Below are 18,796 nucleotides of genomic sequence, written 5' to 3' on the forward strand. Positions count from 1 at the left end.
GAGAGGAAAACAAAGTCTTCCTGTTTCAGGACAGCAAGGAGCTTATTTTGCTTTCCCTAGGAGAAGAGAATTCCAAATCGGTTTAGGGTTTCATTTCTGTCTGTAACAGTCTTCATCTTAAAAGTTGCTGATGTTTGCAAATACATGTATAGGTAATTTTTCATTTAGGACTTTTAAAGGCAAATTATAAATTAGTAACTTGGGAAAAATCTCTTCCCTCATCCCTTCCCCCCTCTCCTCCCTGCCCCCTGAGCCTTTGCATAATCCTCTAATAGTCTTGAGTCATACAGGAGAATTATTCAGTTTGATGTGTTCATGACTGCTTTCATTATGGTCCAGGAGTTAAATTCTTTGCTTGTGTACAGCATTTACAAGGACCATAGCTTATGACTGCCTGCAGTAGCTGAATAACATGAGTTAATGCTAAAACAGACTTTATTTGGACTCCCCTTATCACTTATGAGTGGTGCAGGTAGACTACTTTGGGTAATCGAAGTATAAATCCTGTTTGTTATAGTGCAGCTTCTTCTGTCTCCATTTGACTTCCTTTACCTTGTATGCCTTGTGTTCCCTGCCTGGACAAGCATCTGCATTATAATGGAATTTGTTTAAGCTAATTTAGTACTTCAAGAATAAAATTAGTGCTCCCTATTTTAACTTTAAAATTTTTTAAATGCAATTTAAAAATTGCAGTGCAACTTCCAAATTTTAATTTGGGGGGGGGGGGAATAATCTGTCCCTTGCTGGGTAATCCAGAAACTCTGGATTTCTTTCTCTTTTTTTCCCTTAGAATGTGAAAATGAAGGGAGGTTTTCTATCAAAAATGAAATTTTCATTCTTTTATTTGTATTTTAATCTTGTTTTTAACAGGTAACGCTGATTTCTTTTTAAAAAAATCTTTGAAGAGTGCTTTCTGGTAATTCATCTTGATATCATATCCAGCATATAGAGATAGACATCTTTATCTCTATCGCTAGACATCTCCAGAAAGGAGCCCAAGCCTAAGCACAAAGCCAAACTGTAAAGCCTAATTCTTTTTTTAATAAGTAGAAATACATATCATATAATCACAGAATGGTTTGGGTTGGAAAAGAACTTAAGATCATTCTGTTCCAACCCCCCTGCCATGATGGGCAAGGATGCCTGTCACTAGATCATGTTCCCCTGTCCAAGGGCTCTGTTCAGCCTGGCTACTTGAACACTGCCAGGGGGGGAGAATTCACCATTTCTCTGGGCAACCTGTTCCAGTGCCTCACTACTCTCACAGTAATGAACTTCTTCCTTATATCTAACCTGAACTTCCCCTGTTTCAGTATGAACCCATCACCCCTTGTTCTATCACTACAGCCCCTGATGAAGAGTCCCTCTCCAGCATCCTTGTAGGCCCCTTTCAGACATGATACATCTCAGGGTTATGTTAGAAAATCAGCTGGGTTGGGAAACTTCAAATTTACTATGAATAATTTGCCTGCAATATTAATTTCAGTTACTAGCATCTAAGTTCCTCTAAATAAAACAAATACTTCCATACGTCAGAAATCACAAGTTTGCTTTCTCTTCAGTTTCTGTGTATAAGCTTCAGACAATACTAAATACTGTATCAACAGAGGCATGATTGCTATATTATTGGTCATTATGCTCACACATCACTTGAAAGTATTTATTCCTTTTACGAGTGGGTAAATGGGTTTTAAATAAGGCAGGAGCATGGTTTTGAGGGGAGAAGGCTGTTTTCCCATAGCTATTGTTACTTGCTAGGAATTATGACATATACGGCAGGATGATGTGCCTAGTTCTGCATAACTACTGGAACTTGGAACTTGGTTTGTAAAACTATCCTTAATATGTGACCTTGAAGAAGAAGTTGCACTTCTGTTTCCAAATGGGAATCTTGGGCAATGTCCGTAACACTTGGCTTTTGTTTGCCCCCTGATAGGAAGGGCAGTGGAATGAACAAAAGTTTACCTCCCTGTAACTTGAAACAAGGTGTTGCAGTAAAATACTCTTTCAGTAGAGAATGCATTCTCTAATTCTTGATGTGAAGATAATCGGCCTGTAAACAGTGCTCTGTTTGCATGATATGGCACCGAAAGCTTTGGTCAAAGACAAGTTGCCTTATACAGGATTAAGCAAAGGGAAATGTCCTAAAGAACTTGTTAGCATGAATAGAGTTCTTGGCTTAATAAATTCATCGAAGTAGCATCGTGTCTGAAAACGCAGAACCACATCCTTGAAACCCCAGTGCTTTTTCCATCCTCCTATGTTTGTCACTTGTGCTTTCTTTCTGCTGATGCTTGGCACGTATTTAATATCTCTCATTTGATGTGTCAGACAGTAAAAGCATTAAACATGTCTTGCATGCTAGAGCAAATGTATTTTCCATTGTGCAACGCTTCCATTATTTTTCCAAGTAATCTGTGACAAGAGTACTGTAAAGCACAATAGAAAACAGAATGTTCTCTTGAAATGTTTCAAGTAACTTGCACTCCTGTTTTCAGTAGGAATTTTGTTTTGTGCATTCCTATCCAGGTTTGTAAACCTGTATTGCAGACTACACAGATCAGTAAGTATTTTGATATGCAGGTGATACTCAAATGCTTATAACTAGAATGAAACAAAACACAATGCTATAGAAATTCAAGCAGAACTCTGGCCACTTTATAAGATCCAAGGAGAAAGACCATAAAGACTGTACCTAGTAAATTTGAATCTTAAGGTGGTGGAATAGAGTATAGGGGCACTTCAGTGTGTGTACAACTTCAGTTGTACATTCATATTCATTATGATGAGCACAGTGTAAGTTTCTGTTAGTAAACAATTTAACAGATCATAGTGTTTTTCATACTTGGTACAAGCTCTAGGTAAATATTACAGCTTCCTTGGGGAACATCAGAACAGACTGCAAACTGCTGCGTGATAATGAAGAAAATGAAGGACTGTTTGCCTTAGCTTTTTCTCAAGGAAATAGGAGACTAATCTCTCTCTCGACTCTTTCCAGACCCATCAAACATGGTTGGAATATCTGGGTGGGAATAAACTTGGGTAAGATCCAAAGATTTTTTGAGGCTTTACAATTGAAGATAATTCATATTTAAGCAAAACCAATCACATAAGAAGTTCAGGAGTATTTGTCATTCTTATTTAATGCTGTCTGTAGCCTTTAGCAGTTGCAATATTCTCCTTACCACATATGAGGATGAGCAAACAAAAATCTTGCATGTGCGTAAGTACAAACAGGGTTTATTAAAAGTTGGTCACAGAAACACTCATTTTACCAAATTTTGGATGAAAAAATCTCCGGGTTTCTTTGGGATAATGCTAAGACTTTTAAAAACACTTTTGAGAAGAGTAAGAAAATATTTCAGGTTATTCATTGTATCCATATTAAGACCTGTGCTCTCCCCAGAAACAGTGGTCTCCCATTATAATGAATGAGTGCCATTACAGCTGATATCTTGTCTAGTTTTGGGAGAGGTTTCCATACAGCTGTTGCTTTTGGAACTGTATAGCTCTGTGTAAGTATTTCTACTGCCAAGAATCTAAGTACCTGAAATTCATGCTCAGAAAATCTTTCTGAATCATGAATATTTGCACAGGATGAAATGTATTAAGAAGCTGGACAGACCAGGCCATTGGCTGGGTCTCTACCTTGGAATATGGAGAATGATAGAACAGGGACTGGAAGCAGTGGTTTTCACACTGTTGTCCATTGTCACAGCCATCACACTATATAAATTTGTTTTGGCAGATTCCTGACCATGTCTAATTAAAGCCTTCTCTGAACATTGTCAATGCATTTTACTGCATGCATGTGCATTTCACTGTACTATTAATATGTAGTGCAGAACTCCTAAGGGAGCTGGGTAATTAAATAGTTTACCTTAAAACAGATTGTGCTGAGCATAGTAATGAGCACTCCTTATTTCTGTATGCTGTACACTATCAGACAAAGCAGTGTTTTGAGTGCTGCTTTTAGATTGAGTCATCTATTTTAGAGAGCTGAGGAAGTACTGTCTTTTGCCTGTACATCTAATCTGTGCTAGAGGCATGGCTGTAAGCACTGGCAATCCTGTAGCAGTGTGTCCTGTATAAACATCCAGCTTACTGCAGAACAGCCAAACTGGAGCTTTCTGATGGGAAACTGTCCTTAAAAGAAAGCCTAAAGAAATTGGTGTGGGGTTTTTGCCCAAGTGGTGGACAGAAGCAAGTCAAAAAGCAGAGGAAGTGGCAATAGTAGTAGTGGTACCTCATAGTGACCCTAAATGTCTATGCTATGCCTTGCAAAGAAAAACAGGTAAGATGAATGATAAGTAATACTATCAGATAGCAAAAATAAATCAATCTTCGTTATCTAGACTAAGACTTGTAAGAAATCTAAGGGTGGAGGCCTGGGCAAACTGCATGTCTGTCTTCGCCTGCGCAGTGCATTCTGTAGGTTATACCCAAACCTCAAGTCTTCTAATCTAACAAACAGTAAAGAGGAGTTTGTTTTGCTCTTCACAGAACTCTTCCTGCTCAGACCTCGCTTGCTGGCTTGCTGGATTATTCAGAAGTTCTCTTCAACAGAGCCAGTGAGGTGTGTCTGATTCAGCAGCCACATGAGCCAGATAACCCTGTGTTTTTGGAGACAGCCCTAGCACTTGTCTGCATGATACCATTTTTTACTTCAGGGCATAAATCGATTGCTGATGGAATTGGAAAGGAATGCTGTCTTCTGAATCTCTGCCTACTCCTACAGGGAAATGAACTGGACAGATATCACCTGGCGGACTATATTTCTCTCTTTCTACATTCTAATTTTGCTGTTAACGTAAAGTTTGTTCTGAATGTAATTACAAATTGACAAGTACAAATTCATTCTAACTGCATTTCATAAGACTACTTAATCTTCATAAAGACACTAAGTCTGCACAATGTCTCGCTGTCACAAGCAGTGACTCACCAAGAGAAGGATGAAAATAACTCCAGGTCTTTCTGGTGCTCTGTGAAAAACTAAATGGGTCTAATAAGGTGCTGGATCTATAATTTCAAAATCAGTCTCCTTTGCAGAGCACTTTAGAAACCTGCTGTTTCATTCTGACAGTAGATGTATTAATATATAATTGTGTATTTATACAAATATTTGGAAAGCTTTTGTTTGTCATTCAGCAGCTGAAGATCAAGGGTTTTCCCAGCAGCCCTACAGCACTTATTTTCCTACAACTGAATATGTTTTGGATAGAAGAGGATATGTACATAAGGGGCAAGAATCAGGAACTTGGTGCAGCCAGTACAGCAGGATTTATGACGGATCAGTATTGACAATTTCATTATGTTACTCCTGGAAGGATTTCCTTTCACTAACATGATACAGCCGAGAAACCTCATGCAGATTAAAATGATCTTTCTAGATTCACTGATCACTTATGTACCTACTTATTGCTTAGCACTAATAAGATGAACCAGTTTTTGAGCAATACTGCAGATTCTCAGAGAGAAAATGTAGTTATGAGAGATGGAGATTTTGTTACAACTCTGAAGGCAGTGATTGTTATCAGGGATGGTTCTTGTAAAGAGGGGAGATGCAGAGCTAAGCCAGCATTCCCTTAGTCACTTCACTGGAACTTCTTACACTTGCATTATTTAGGCATCCTGTCTGGAGGCTCATTAGTCTATTCCCACAGGGAGTTGCGGTAGCGAATAGCAGCAAGAGAGCTGAGAAAACTGTTAAAGAGTGCTTCCAAACAAGCTTGAAAGTGGTTCTGTTGGGCCTAATTCTTTCTTTTGGCAAGTTACTACTGGTCTTTTCGTCCTTCTGGAGCTGACAATCAAGGATTTCCCTTTACACTGCTACCACCTTGAGCAGGAGCTGGGATAATGTCTACCACCGTGCCAAGTCAGAGCTAATGTACTCTGGTATACACCTTTTAGCAAAGTGTATGGGCATCTTAGATGGCAAAGAGATAGATCCACTTTATAATGAATTAGTGCAGCAGCTTTGCCTTGATCTTACCCAAACCCTGAAATTTACCCCCCCTAGAACAAAGAGAAACAAACATGCATTTCAGACGGGACACTTTTTAAAAGGCTGGCTCTCCCCTGGATGGAGGGGATGTCTCTTGGAATGACTGCAGGACACTGCTGCTGGCCCAGATGTAAATAAAGCCTTTTTAAGGCACATCTTCACCACATAAATCTTAAAAGGCATTTCTCCCAGGGTTGTGCTACTCCTTCTGGGCTTGCAGAAGACAAGACCATCGTTGGCCTGCTTTTGGAGACTATCTTGGGCTTGGCACTACACAAACTGCAGTTTCACAGCTTCCACCAGCTCAAGTGCAGGCAGAGATCACAGTTTAGCTACAGTCCTAAGATATCAAGGCAAAAGACTGAACTGGAGTCAGAAATACAGGCTCTGCTACTCACCATTCCCATGAGTAGCATGGGGAAAGCAGAGTGTTGTGCCAAGTTACAGCATTTCTCCAGATATGAGTGAAAAAATCCAAAGTATTCCCAGAGGGTGTTTTGGAAGTACTGGATCAGTACAGTAACTCACAAGGCTGTATGGCCTTCTCCAGACATCCTTACCACAGCAGTTAGAAATCAGAGGGTGATTTAATTGCAGTGCTAATGCTAATTCATTAGCCATTAATTTCTTTGTGGCTCAAAGTTAGTAAAAGAAAAAAAAAAAAGGATTTGTAATCTGAAATCCTACTTAATGACTTAGTGTTTCTGAAGTTAGGAATACTGTTACTTGGAACCTAGGCCACTAACCTGGCTTCACCAAGTTCATGCTTTGTCTGCAATCAAAGATTTTCTTCCTGGTGCCCTTACCCGCATTTGTCTGTTCTGTGATCTGAATCATCTATCCATCCATCTTCTACCGTACTGAAAGGAAAGCTAAATGGCAGTGTACAGCAATGAACTGGGTGAGATGGGGTAGAAATGCTATTTTCCCTTCCATCTGACAAGCTGTGCGATTGACACTCAGAAGTTTGCTCTGAAGGCTGAGCCAATGCTGTGTGCAGGGCTGAGCTGTTTGTGGGAGTGTTACAGAACAGTCAAGTTACATAGCAGTCAAGTTTTGGAAGACCAATTCCTGTTGTGTTTTTGAGGGGGACCAGCCACACTTCTGAAAGAAAGTATTACAAGTCACTTCTAGCCACGTTCCTATATTGACGTTCTGACTCTTGTGAGGAATGTAGTGTACAGGCAATGATGTGTTTGGATTTAAGGCTATTTAGAGCAATAGAATAAAGTGCACATTTAAATTTTTACCTGCTAGATATAATGAGATGAATTTCAGTCAAAATTTGAAGCAAACCAAAAGTGTTCTATAACTAGCTAGCATGTCTGTATGCCATATTTTAAACCATAAATACGCTGCTTGCAGACAGGCCTGTGAGAAGATGCAGAACAAGTATTCAGCTTCCTATCCAAGCGATGCTGTTTCTCCTCTGTATATTTGCTTTCTAAAGTACCAATTAGGATGTCAGCACATGGTTTTGCTCCTTGAACATGCAAAATAGAGTGCATAACACTGGGGATTTAAGATCTTAATTCAGCTCCCTGTTGTGTATAATTTGGAATACAGTCTCTTAACGACACAATCACATTTGCTTTCTCTTGCTTTTTCACACACTCCTCCCCTCCAGAATGCCTCTACCTCAGCGAGAGCACAGACAGCTTGAACAGGATGAGTCAGAGATGTTCAGTAAACAGAGACTATTAAATTTCCTCTTCCTATGCTAAAAAAAGTGATATCACCTATGTCTAAACAGACATCGGTTTGAAATTGTAGAAGTGGTTTTGAAGAGGATGAAGGGTTTGAAGATGGTTTTGAAGCCTGCCATAACAGACCAGTTGCTGGAAAACATTGACAGCTTAAAAGACTGCCTGGACAGACTGCTAAAAGCATGAGAAAAGTCGTGAATCATGCAGGCCATTAATTAAAACAATAAAATAGAATCAAAGGAGTATTGTTAAGACACAACTGCCTTTTTATGGGTCGAAAAAAAACCCCAGGCTAAACTGACTTTAAAACACAGTGGTTGTAGTAAATGCTGATGAAAAGTGACAGAGAGAAAAACACCTTTTCATGATCAGAGCGGTTTTGATTTAAAACAGGATGAAAATATTTGTTTAGCTTAATCTAAACACTTCTGACACATTTCTCTTTTAAAATGCTGGAGTATCTCTAACACTGGCATATGGAGTGATAAATGTGCCACAGTTTCTCAATTCTGCCCTTTACATTCTAATTAAAGGAGAAACAACCCACTTAAATGACTGGTTTCCAGAAGGAGGGATGATGAAATTTATGATAGCTTGTGAGTTGGATCCCACTCCCACCTTCCCTGCACAAGACCTTAGAGAACAATCTATTTCATAACTATCTGGTAGAGGGTAGGAATGTTTTTGATGAGAGAATCTTGACATAAAAATATCACTATCTTGAGGCAGGGTAAACAATGAAGGATTTCTCATGTTTTCTAGTAATGTTGGTGTTTTTGGATGAGCAAAGAATCAGAATCCTTCTCTGTGGGCTAGTTTGACATGTGAATAAGCTTTCTATGTGAAACAAGATTACTTTTCCAGTTTTGTCACAGACTTTCATGTGGAAAGGAAATACATTAATATTCTCAAAAGAAATTCTTTACCTATCACTACAGTTTATCACTCACAGAATCGGAGTGGAAAGGACCCCTTGGTGTTCCTCTTACCATACCTTTAAGTCACGGCAGCCTTGGAGGTAGGGCATTTGTCTGCAAAGACTTTTATTTACGATCAATTACAATTGCTGCTCCTCACTGATAGCAGGAAAAAACCTATCACAGGGTTCAATTTAATGCATAATCCCTGATTTTATTTTTCTGCAAATACATGAGATACTATGCAGCAGAAATATCGGTTACAATAATAGTATTGTGAGGAAGTTTAATAAATTGTGGATCTCAAAGGCAAGAAAGGACTCATGGTAACCTATGCTGTTCTGGGCTGCAGCTGCAATGTAGGACTGCCCATTCCAGTCAATAAAAAAACCCCAAACCACTCTTCACTGAGCGCAGTGCTGATGCACAGTCACAATTTGAAGCATTTTAAAGTTCAATTTAATTTTGTTTTTTCACTGAAACACAGATTTGGATCAATAGCTTCTAAACAAACAATCCCTGCTGGATTTGCCAGTTACAGGCAGCAGAAATGGGATTTATAAATAAGTGGCACTTACAATGTGTAACCCCTGTAACTGAAAGGGTCTTAAATATTGTTTTATTGTGGCGTGCAACGTGGGAAGGAAGCTAGCAATGTAATGTGAATCAGAACGTGACTGATGGCGGAATATCCCCAAAACACAGAGTGTCACCAGAGCCCTACAGGCTGAGGATTTCTTCTGTGGGGTCTCCTCAGCTTTTTCACTAGAGCTCTGCTCTAGGCTTTAAGCTATTACCAAAAGGAAAAACAAATTTAGTACTCATATCTATTAAGAGAAGCTTCCAGATGAAGACACTGTTAACTAAGGCTGGCTTCATAGTAACAGGATCCCTTGGGAAAATAGGCAGGAAGTACAAAGTAATGAGCTGGTGTATTATATTGGACCATGAAGAGAAGAGAAGAGATTCAGAGCAGCCCTGTGGAGAAGGACTTGGGGGTGTTGGTTGATGAGAAAATGAACATGAACCAGCAGTGCACGCTCGCAGCCCAGAAAGCCAACTGTACCCTGGGATGCATCAAAAGGAGCGTGACCAGCAGGTCGAAGGAGGTGATCCTGCCCCTCTACTCTGCTCTCGTGAGACCTCACCTGGAGCATTGTGTGCAGTTCTGGTGTCCTCAACATAAAAAGGACACGGAACTGTTGGAACAAGTCCAGAGGAGGCCACGAGGATGATCAGGGGACTGGAGCACCTCCTGTATGAAGATAGGCTGAGAAAGTTTGGGCTGTTCAGCCTGGAGAAGAGAAGGCTGCATGGAGACCTCATAGCAGCCTTCCAGTATCTGAAGGGGGGCTATAGGGATGCTGGGGAGGGACTCTTCATTAGGGACTGTAGTGATACGACAAGGGGTAACGGGTTAAATCTTAAACAGGGGAAGTTTAGGTTGGATATAAGGAGGAAATTCTTTCCTGTGAGGGTGGTGAGGCACTGGAATGGGTTGCCCAGGGAGGTTGTGAATGCTCCATCCCTGGCAGTGTTCAGGGCCAGATTGGATGAGGCCTTGGGTGACATGGTTTAGCGTAAGGTAGCCCACGGCAGGGAGGCTGGAACTGGATGATCTTAAGGTCCTTTCCAACCCTAACAATTCTATGATTCTATGAAGAGCTTGAAGCACCAAACCTCTGGCTAACCTGCTCTTCCTGCAGGTTCAAGTAGGCATCTCTTTGGTGCTACCTGCCGATCCTTCCCACAAAAAGCTGTTCAAGCACCCAGATTCTTTACATTGCTACCGCCGTATCGAAATTAATCTTTCAGCTGTTTGAAAGTCCAGGTTTTCTTCTTTTGTTTGAATACCAGCAATCTCACTAGAGAGTTCAATTCCAGCTTACTGGCCCATGACAACATTGGATTTGCTCATGTTTTATCAGAGGTTAAAAGAGATGGTCTAATCTAAAAGCTTAACTAGCTACAAGCTTGACTATTTCCTGTTAGAAGCTATACAGTCCTGCTATGTAGGGGCAATCTGTTCTTCTCAACAGAAAACCTGAATAAGACAACTCAACTGGTGACTGCTTTGAAGGAAAACAGCATGAAATAAAAGACTGAGGTCTTTGTCCCAGGCATAGTTTCTGCAGCACTCCAGGTATGGTAATTGCTTTTTAAAAACCCCCAAACTTAAAAAAACAAATCCAAAGTGACTGTAGGGCTGAATTAGAGAGAACACTGTGGTTAAGAGGGAATATTGAACTTTTTTCATCACCATGAGAAAAGCTAGCATAGATTTGGTGAATGGAAAGGAGCACTCTGAAGCTGGGAGCAACGTGTCCTACACCAGCGACACTTCTAACATAGCTTGATATATGTTGTTGGCAAGTGTCTAGTGCTTCCATCTCTGAGAACAGCATGCTCCAAGATGGTGGGGTTAGCTTGCCCTAGCAATTTTCTGTTACTTGGCTTGTTGCAGCAGGCCTTACAGTAAGATATGTATAACTGGAAGCTAAGATTTGGTTTAGCTGTTACTAAGGTTTGGGGTTTGTGTTTGGTTTGTTAGGTTTTTTTTTCTTGGGGGGGGGGGGATGCTTTTCTGCTCTTTAGCGTAAAACAATCATCAGTTTCGGTCTTGCTTGTATTGCCTTCTTTGGTTCTTACCCATAACGGGTGGTTCTGTTGAGTCTCTTCCTTTGAAGAAGGTAAATAGAATTGATTTTTCTCGAGTGCATATTTATCTTCAGTAAAACATTCATTCTTGAATTTGTACTACTATGTCTTTAGATGTACTCTATAAATCTGTTTGAAGGCTGGTACATGGTTTCATTAGGAAAGTCTAAGAGAAATTTCAGGCTGACGTTTTTCTTCTTTTGGAACTAAATGGCTAGAGATATAGCTACAGGTAGAGCCCTGTAAGATTCAGAACTTGCTGCTGGAAAGACACCTAAAAACTAATTCAGACGTATATTGATTTGCTTTGGAAGCCCTTTTATTCTCAAACCAAAACCCCTGTTCGTTAAAGATTGAGCAACTTCTCTGAAATAGAAGGAATGGAAATGTATGTTTTTATCTGTTTCTCTGTCCATCTTCGGTGGCCTCACACTCCTGTCATGTGGCTGTTCTTCACTGGTCTCTCCTCTTATGGAGCACCGTAACCGTGCTCTCCTGTACAAATCCTTGTCTTACAGGCAAAGCTATTACGCAGGTGACTGCATTTTCCTGGCTGCTGGACACTGGGCTGTGGAAACAGCACTATTAAGTAGTTTAGCTGCCTCAGGACTGTTAGACAGTGACAATCCTTCCCGCAGGCGGGCAGAATAGCGTGGCTGCAATCAGCTCAATGTATGCAGGAAGCACTGGCTGTGCACTGTGTGCAGTGCACATTGTCACACCATGTGCTGCAGTTGCTTTCTTATTATGGTGCTTTTATTATTTGACATACCAGGTTCATTGTTGATGTAGTGTATTGGGTCTGTGCGTACCTGTGTATTACTTGTCAGGGTATCGGAGCTGTGGCAGCCTTCGTCATGTGTATTGGCTCTCATCATGGATCTTTAAACTCTCATTACTCAATTCCTTAGACAAAACCCCAAAATATCATGGGCAGATCAGGAAGATACTAGTTATAAGACTAGAGGCAAGCAGAGTTTGCTGCCTTCCCCTATGTAGCCATCTGTTCTGTGGCACTCATCACTAGAATCATGCTCAAACAGGGCCATTAAAAACTGTTTCAGTTTTGTAATCAAAGATCCAGACCAAATTCCAGGATGGCACTTTGAGATTCCCATGTGAAACAGCCCAGTGTACTGAGGTTCCCTGACGCTTTCTGTAAGAACTGAATCTGTCGCTGAGTGTTGTTGTATCTTACTATGTGCCTAAGTTCTGGGACGTGACAGTGGTATCAGGGAATTGTTGAGGAGAAACAATATAAACCATCAGCAACCTTCCTTCTTAGTAAGCTTCACCTTCTTGTTCTTAAAGTGGACTTAACTACTGTCCAGAACTGGGTTTGCTTAAAACTATGTTAGCTATTTAGATTCACCTCCATGTATGTTTTTAGTTGCACCGTGGGATTTTGTAACCAGCTATATGTGGTTTTGGTTCGTAACTAAAAAACCTATTTGTCATAGCGTGTCCTGATAGGATGACCTGAGTTATACAATTGAAATAACTATTTTAAAAGAAAACAGGTACTTTGTAACAGGAAAGCTTGACAGGGAGAAGGAAGCTTGTGTAGGATACGGATCTTACCAGTACGAACGGAGTGAAGCTGAAGAACTAAGAAAACTGAGAAACAGAATTGTACAGTCCAATTTTTATCAAGATCATTGCATTACTCCTGGTGTATGTCTAATGATAAATATTCAAGGCTCTTGGATACAAATAGCCACAGGCAAGTCAATGGGTATTATGTAAATACTTGAGAAGGAAAGAAGGAAAGATATTTGCTTTTTCTCTCTCATTTTATGAAAGCTCACTGAGGATATGGCAACGTGGACAAGTAATTGTTAAGCAGCCTGCTCCCACTTACACTTTATCCAAGACTGAAATCCTCAGGCAAACCAGGGAGTATGTTCTTTCTCTCTCCCTTTGCATATCTTGATTTTTTCCAATGTTCCTCATGCAATGAGATGTTTGTTAGCAGATCAAGCCTCACAATAAAACTCTGATTAAAAACTGTGCGACACCCTCACCTTTTTATTGCAGTTTTGCCCCCTGTTTGGGAGGCCACACTGACTCATGTAGAAATTAGAATTGGTCTGTATTAGCATAAGCTTTTAGGATCACTGAATTCCCTCAAGTAATTTATCTAAGCATTAATATATTGCATTTTCAAGGGCAATTTTGAAGGTATTACTGAAAATGGTGCAGAGAAGATAAAGCTGAAAGCGACTGACACTTAGGTCTTCTCTCTTTTAAACAGTTCCTTGCAACATATTCCTGCAAGATCCATGCTATGCCTGTATTCCAGTGCATGGAGAACTCCAGCTAAGCATAGTCAGACCTCAGCAGCCCAGGGGGAGGTGCAGGCTTCTCTTTGGTGGTGATGGTGGCAAGAGTGCAATCTTGGTGCTGTTTGTCCGCTTGAGTTTCAAGGAAAAAGCAAATACAAGCCTAATTTTTACAGTATAGATACTGTATTTCAGCTAAAAGGCTTTTTTGCAAAAACCTGTAAGGTTAGGAACAGTTTTGAAAGCTACTCTAACATTTAATTTTCATAATGTACTAATTCCTTGTCAATCAGTAGCAGATACTTTCTGCAGTTAAGGCACTTGCGGTTAGGGATCAGGTTAAGAGAACTTTCCCCATCCGTTAAAAATTGAAATAGATTTAACTGATAATTTCTTAGAGAGGAAAGGAAATCTTGTTATTGAAGCCTGTCTGGAATTGTGCATGCCCATTGAATAATGACTGTGCCCTTGGAAAACTCATTTGCTGCTCATTCTTCGCTTTCATTTGTCAAGGGAAACACTGACTCCATTCTCTACCACTTCATCACCCGATTGCAAGTCAGGACCTAACTTTGTGTTTTGGACTATGCCCAGCATAGAAGATTCAGTACCAGCTGAAGCCAGTCCGTACAGTACAAGCAATGCATTTTAAAAGACTTGTTTATTCAGTTGGCAGGTCTTGAGACTGGAGCTGTAGCCAGTCCTTCTGCAGTTGTCCTTAGATCAGGTGTATCCATACTGACCTGGAGACTCTTTTCTTTGCTGTCACTGAACAATGGATTCAAGTTGTAAATGCTTCCAGGCTTGCAGCGCTAGGGAAAGCAGGCAGCATACTGTGTTAATTTGGGCTTCATTACTGTTCAACCACGAGTTACAGGTGTCCAGAGACATTCTGGAGGAGTTCTGCGGCTGTTTGTCTTGGAGACATCTGTTGATAGCTAATCTAAATCTGCTCATTCTGATGTATGTTTTATGCGGGTTCACTTTGAACAGATCTTAAAATAAACTAAACCCAGAAGTATTTCTGCAAGAAATACACGTCTCTCCCTTGCCTCGCTTTCAGGTTTTCCTAGCAGTGTGGTTTAGCACTGTTCTGCACAATAGGTGTTCTGAGATTACCCACATGATGCTGTTTTCAACCTTAGTGTGACTGAGTCACTTGTGTCTTGCTAATTTTCATCATGTGAAACATTTTTATCAACTGATGTATCTTTTGCTTATGAAGTCTTAGTCTTTTTTTTTTACTTAATGATGAGAAAACACCTAAGTTTTACAGAGAGACTCTGAAATTATGTGGGAAAATGAAAGGAACAGCTTTAATATACTTAATCAAATACATAGCACTCTTTGTAAGATTGTCAGTGACATCTATGAGGAACTGAAAACAGAAAAGACGGAATACTTGGGCCAATCAGTCGGAAATGCTTACCCTCTGCTTTTCAGAATGAATTCTATCTCAGCTGTCTGACCAGTAGGATCAGCCTATAGCAAGTAAAACTTCCCAGTCAGGATACACTTCTACAGAGAGTCTCTTTACATATTGCTATTTTTTTATGATCATTTAAATCTCCCACTTTGAGAGCATACAGAATTCCAGTAACAGGATTATTGCAAACTTTGTTATCTTCTACTGTGAGTATGAAGTGCAACTCTTCCGTGTTTTCTTGACTAGCATAAACAGATAACAGCATTATCAGACACCAGTTTAAAGTATGCTGTACCATGGGTGACATGGTTGTGGACAGACAATGAGAGAGGAAATAAACTTTACATAACAGAGTCAGTCATGCTATTTCATACAGGTAAGGGAGGGTGTTTAAGTACATTTTACTGCCTTCCTGACTGAACTATTGAAAGTAGAAGAGAAAAATGAGGGATGTATTTGCTTTGATGACAGAAAGATTACAGGTAATAGGTAAACTGGAACCTGTCATCTATCTTTGTAGCACTGATGGCAATGTTTAAAGATTATTCTGTATCTTACTCAAATTCTACCTCTATCATTGTTCAGAGTTTCCTGCAGTGATAAAGTGCTGTTCCTCTCCCAGCACTGATCTGCTGGCGAAACCTTCATCTCTTTAGAGACTTACTGTTGCAATATAATCTGACTCAGGTAAGAGCCCCAGGGCGATGGGGTGATAAACACTGTGAAGAAATGAATGTGGTAGCACTTGACAGAAGTAGTTTCATACATGACTATTGCAACCATATATTAATAACTTTTGAACATAACTTATGTTGTTGTTTCACCTACAGAGTACAAGCTACCATCTACCAAGGTATGAACATTATGAACAGCTATTATTCTTTATTTCACTGGTTAAACTACCCGTATTTTAGTGCTTCTCCCTGCTGAGAGCAAGTGTACCTGTACAACATACTACTGTCAAATGACTGTTATCCATAGGGACTTTCTCTTCTCCATAAAGCCTGGCACTCAGTCTTTCTAATTCCATAGGAAACAATATTCTGCTAATGAATATAAGAAATGTTCAGACCAGTAGATGGAAGCTGCAATGCTTCAAGTGCAATGCTGAGCTTTGAGACACATATGGAATGGTTAATGAGCAGTGGTCACAGAACATGCCTACGAGGGAACAAGGAATATAGCAGAAGTCAGCTTTTTGCTTCCTGCAACATTTACTAAAGTCAAATTGCTTCTGGCTTACAGAACATGAAAGTAGCATTATTAGCCTTTAAGAGAATGCCAGAACAGCATGTGCACAGTCCCTTTTGAGAGTATTTCCTTCCTGTCTGACAAACACACAATAAGAACTAAGAGTAAATATTCAGGTATCTTAACTGCCTTGCCTTCTTCACTATGCTGTGCTTGGGTTTCATCCCAGGAAGCCAAACATGAACGGCTTGCAGGATCAGCCAGATTGAACACCTGGTTTTCTTCCAGAAACTAAATAGTAATCGCTTCTTAAAATATAGATTGACCAGAAGTGGGTCTTGTGTGATGAGCCTTTGATAATACTGATACTGTGCAGCATCAATTTATAGTACTTGTAGCTTTTCTTCATGGTTAGGTAGATATGTGTGGGTTTGAGGTTCATCTAACCTTATAATAGATTAAAATTAGAAGTCACGTGTAGAGAGCTCATCTGTTAAAATCAAAAGCACTAAACTGCTCTTGGATTTGCTGTCCTTTCACTGCTAGCACTAAGATGCCAGTTTCTTGCTTTGCTTCTCTACCGAACACAAATCCCGTTTGCCTTAATAACACCATATTCAATGCTGTGCAGTAAAATATGCACTCAGTAAATGCAGAGCAGGTTGTAAAGCAGTAAAAGGGAAATCTGGTAAACAACGTGCCCAGATCAGCAAACTGAATGCCTAAATCAAGAGGTAAGATTCCTAGCAAAACTTTCACTTGTGATAATTTGACATCTTCCAAGTTAGATATTTCCTGTAGAATAGTTGGTAAAACTACTTCATCCTCTATTTCATCCTTCCTGACGTGTTGTTTTAGAAGTGTCCTGCTTGGGTAACAAAAAAGACAGTATCGTCATAAAGATGTACTGACAGTCTTCACTTAGCGATTCTCACGAGCTTTCTGCTGCTCTGAGCCTTCCTCTGTCTGGACTTTCATTTACCTACTGCCACATAATATTTCAAGGCAAAAAACCCATTCTGTTTTAGAGAGGATGATTTTGTCTGTTCTACAGTAAACTGGGTTTTAAACAGCGTATGTTAAACACTGTAACAGACCTTTAATGTAAGCTAGGGGCTGCATGCACTTGATGTGCTGGCTCTGGCTCTCGAGACTGCTGTGGTATTTCACTGAGAAGATGGTCATTTCTGAAGGTTTCATTAATGACCTGAAGAAGCCATTGAGTCAGTTTTAGAGAAGAACAGGATAGAAAAACGCAGTGTTTGTTTTCACATGTTTCTGTTGTCATCGTTCCTGAAATGAGTCAGGATTTTACTTCACTACGATGTCACATTTTACTTTTTGTAGCTATGAGTAAAAGTCTCTCCTCAGATTATTAACTCCTCAGCAATTAACTTCTCAGACTTTGGAAGCAAACTGTATCTACTGAAACCCGATGCTCCCTTGAATTTTATGTCACTAATGAGGCTGCACATAGATTGAACTTCGCATATGCAGTATCTCCAAGGTGAGGACTATAATGGTCTCATGATAAAGCCAAATTCTGTTCCCTTCATGTATTAAAATCCAAAGATACCACTTACATAAGGGAAGCCATTTTCATTCATTTCTTTTACTCTGTCATGATCATGCTGAATGTACCAGAACAACCTTTCTTGGTATGGTTTAACTCTTTGTTTCTTCTTCAAAGTCAGCAAGTTCACAGAGATGATGCTGAAGGTAAAAGTGAAGAAGTGAATGGGGTTATGCTACAATAGCATTGCATAACAGGCTTTGTGTTATTTAGAGCTATATCGACACCTGGCAGGAAGAACACCAAGCTTCCAAATCCCTTCACTGATCCTTGAGCTTTGAGGGAAGAGAAGAGCATGTGTATTTAATGAAAAAGATACAAAACAAGCTTTTTATGTTGTTTTGTGTACAAAGCTTCTACATCGATAAATAAGCAGCCATTTAACTCTAACCAGAAAAGACAAAGCAAGGAAATCTTGTTTTGTTAATAACACTTTCTCACTGAGCTGGTTTTGTTGTTTTATTCTAATAGGCAGCAATAGGACTGAAAGAAAGTTTACTCCTGATGTGCAGAGGGCATTTGGGATAGGATAACACTGCATTTTAGTCTATTTCATGTTAAACTATCTTATGTTTGCAGGAAAGACCAAAGGATTTTCTGAGGTTCCACGGTCTTCTCTATTGCTAGCATATTCTGCTGTAGCATTTACATCTAGAGCATTTTCCAGACCATCTGGAGCAAAGCTGTGTGCAAAGGAATAAATCGACACAGACGCTGTGCTCTTCATGTAAATCTGTTTCCCGAGCCTCTCTATCAGTCAGGCAGGTTTGTATCATGTTTTTCCCAGGGTGGATGAAACACTGCTGCTTATGTAACAATGCAATGGGTTTTCTCTTCGAGAATAAAAAGTAGGGTAACCAAGCAACAAAAATCATCCTTGCCCTGAACAAAATTGCTTTCCGATAGCTGGGAGACTAACACCAGTACTCTCAAGAATTAATCAGTGAATATTCCACTATGAATAAATACCTTTCAGCCTTCTCATTGTGTTACTTTACTAAGGCTCAGAATGTTTTTACCCTTCCCCTTTTTTTTCTTT

General features: G+C 39.9%; 1 long non-coding RNA gene across 1 annotated transcript in view; it reads left to right on the forward strand.

The window, feature by feature from the left end:
• The window catches only part of LOC133279329 (uncharacterized), a 41,434-nt gene that overhangs the window by 17,193 nt on the left and 5,445 nt on the right, over positions 1-18,796 (forward strand). Inside the window, exon 3 of the long non-coding RNA XR_009746843.1 lies at positions 18,337-18,526. This is a non-coding gene — a long non-coding RNA (uncharacterized LOC133279329). The remainder of the gene's footprint in view (positions 1-18,336; positions 18,527-18,796) is intronic.

This window comes from Pezoporus flaviventris, unplaced genomic scaffold (assembly GCF_033815535.1).
Source record: "Pezoporus flaviventris isolate CSIRO_AGI_PZ_B2104156 unplaced genomic scaffold, CSIRO_AGI_Pfla_v1 ptg000073l, whole genome shotgun sequence".
Taxonomy (NCBI): Eukaryota; Metazoa; Chordata; class Aves; order Psittaciformes; family Psittacidae; genus Pezoporus; species Pezoporus flaviventris.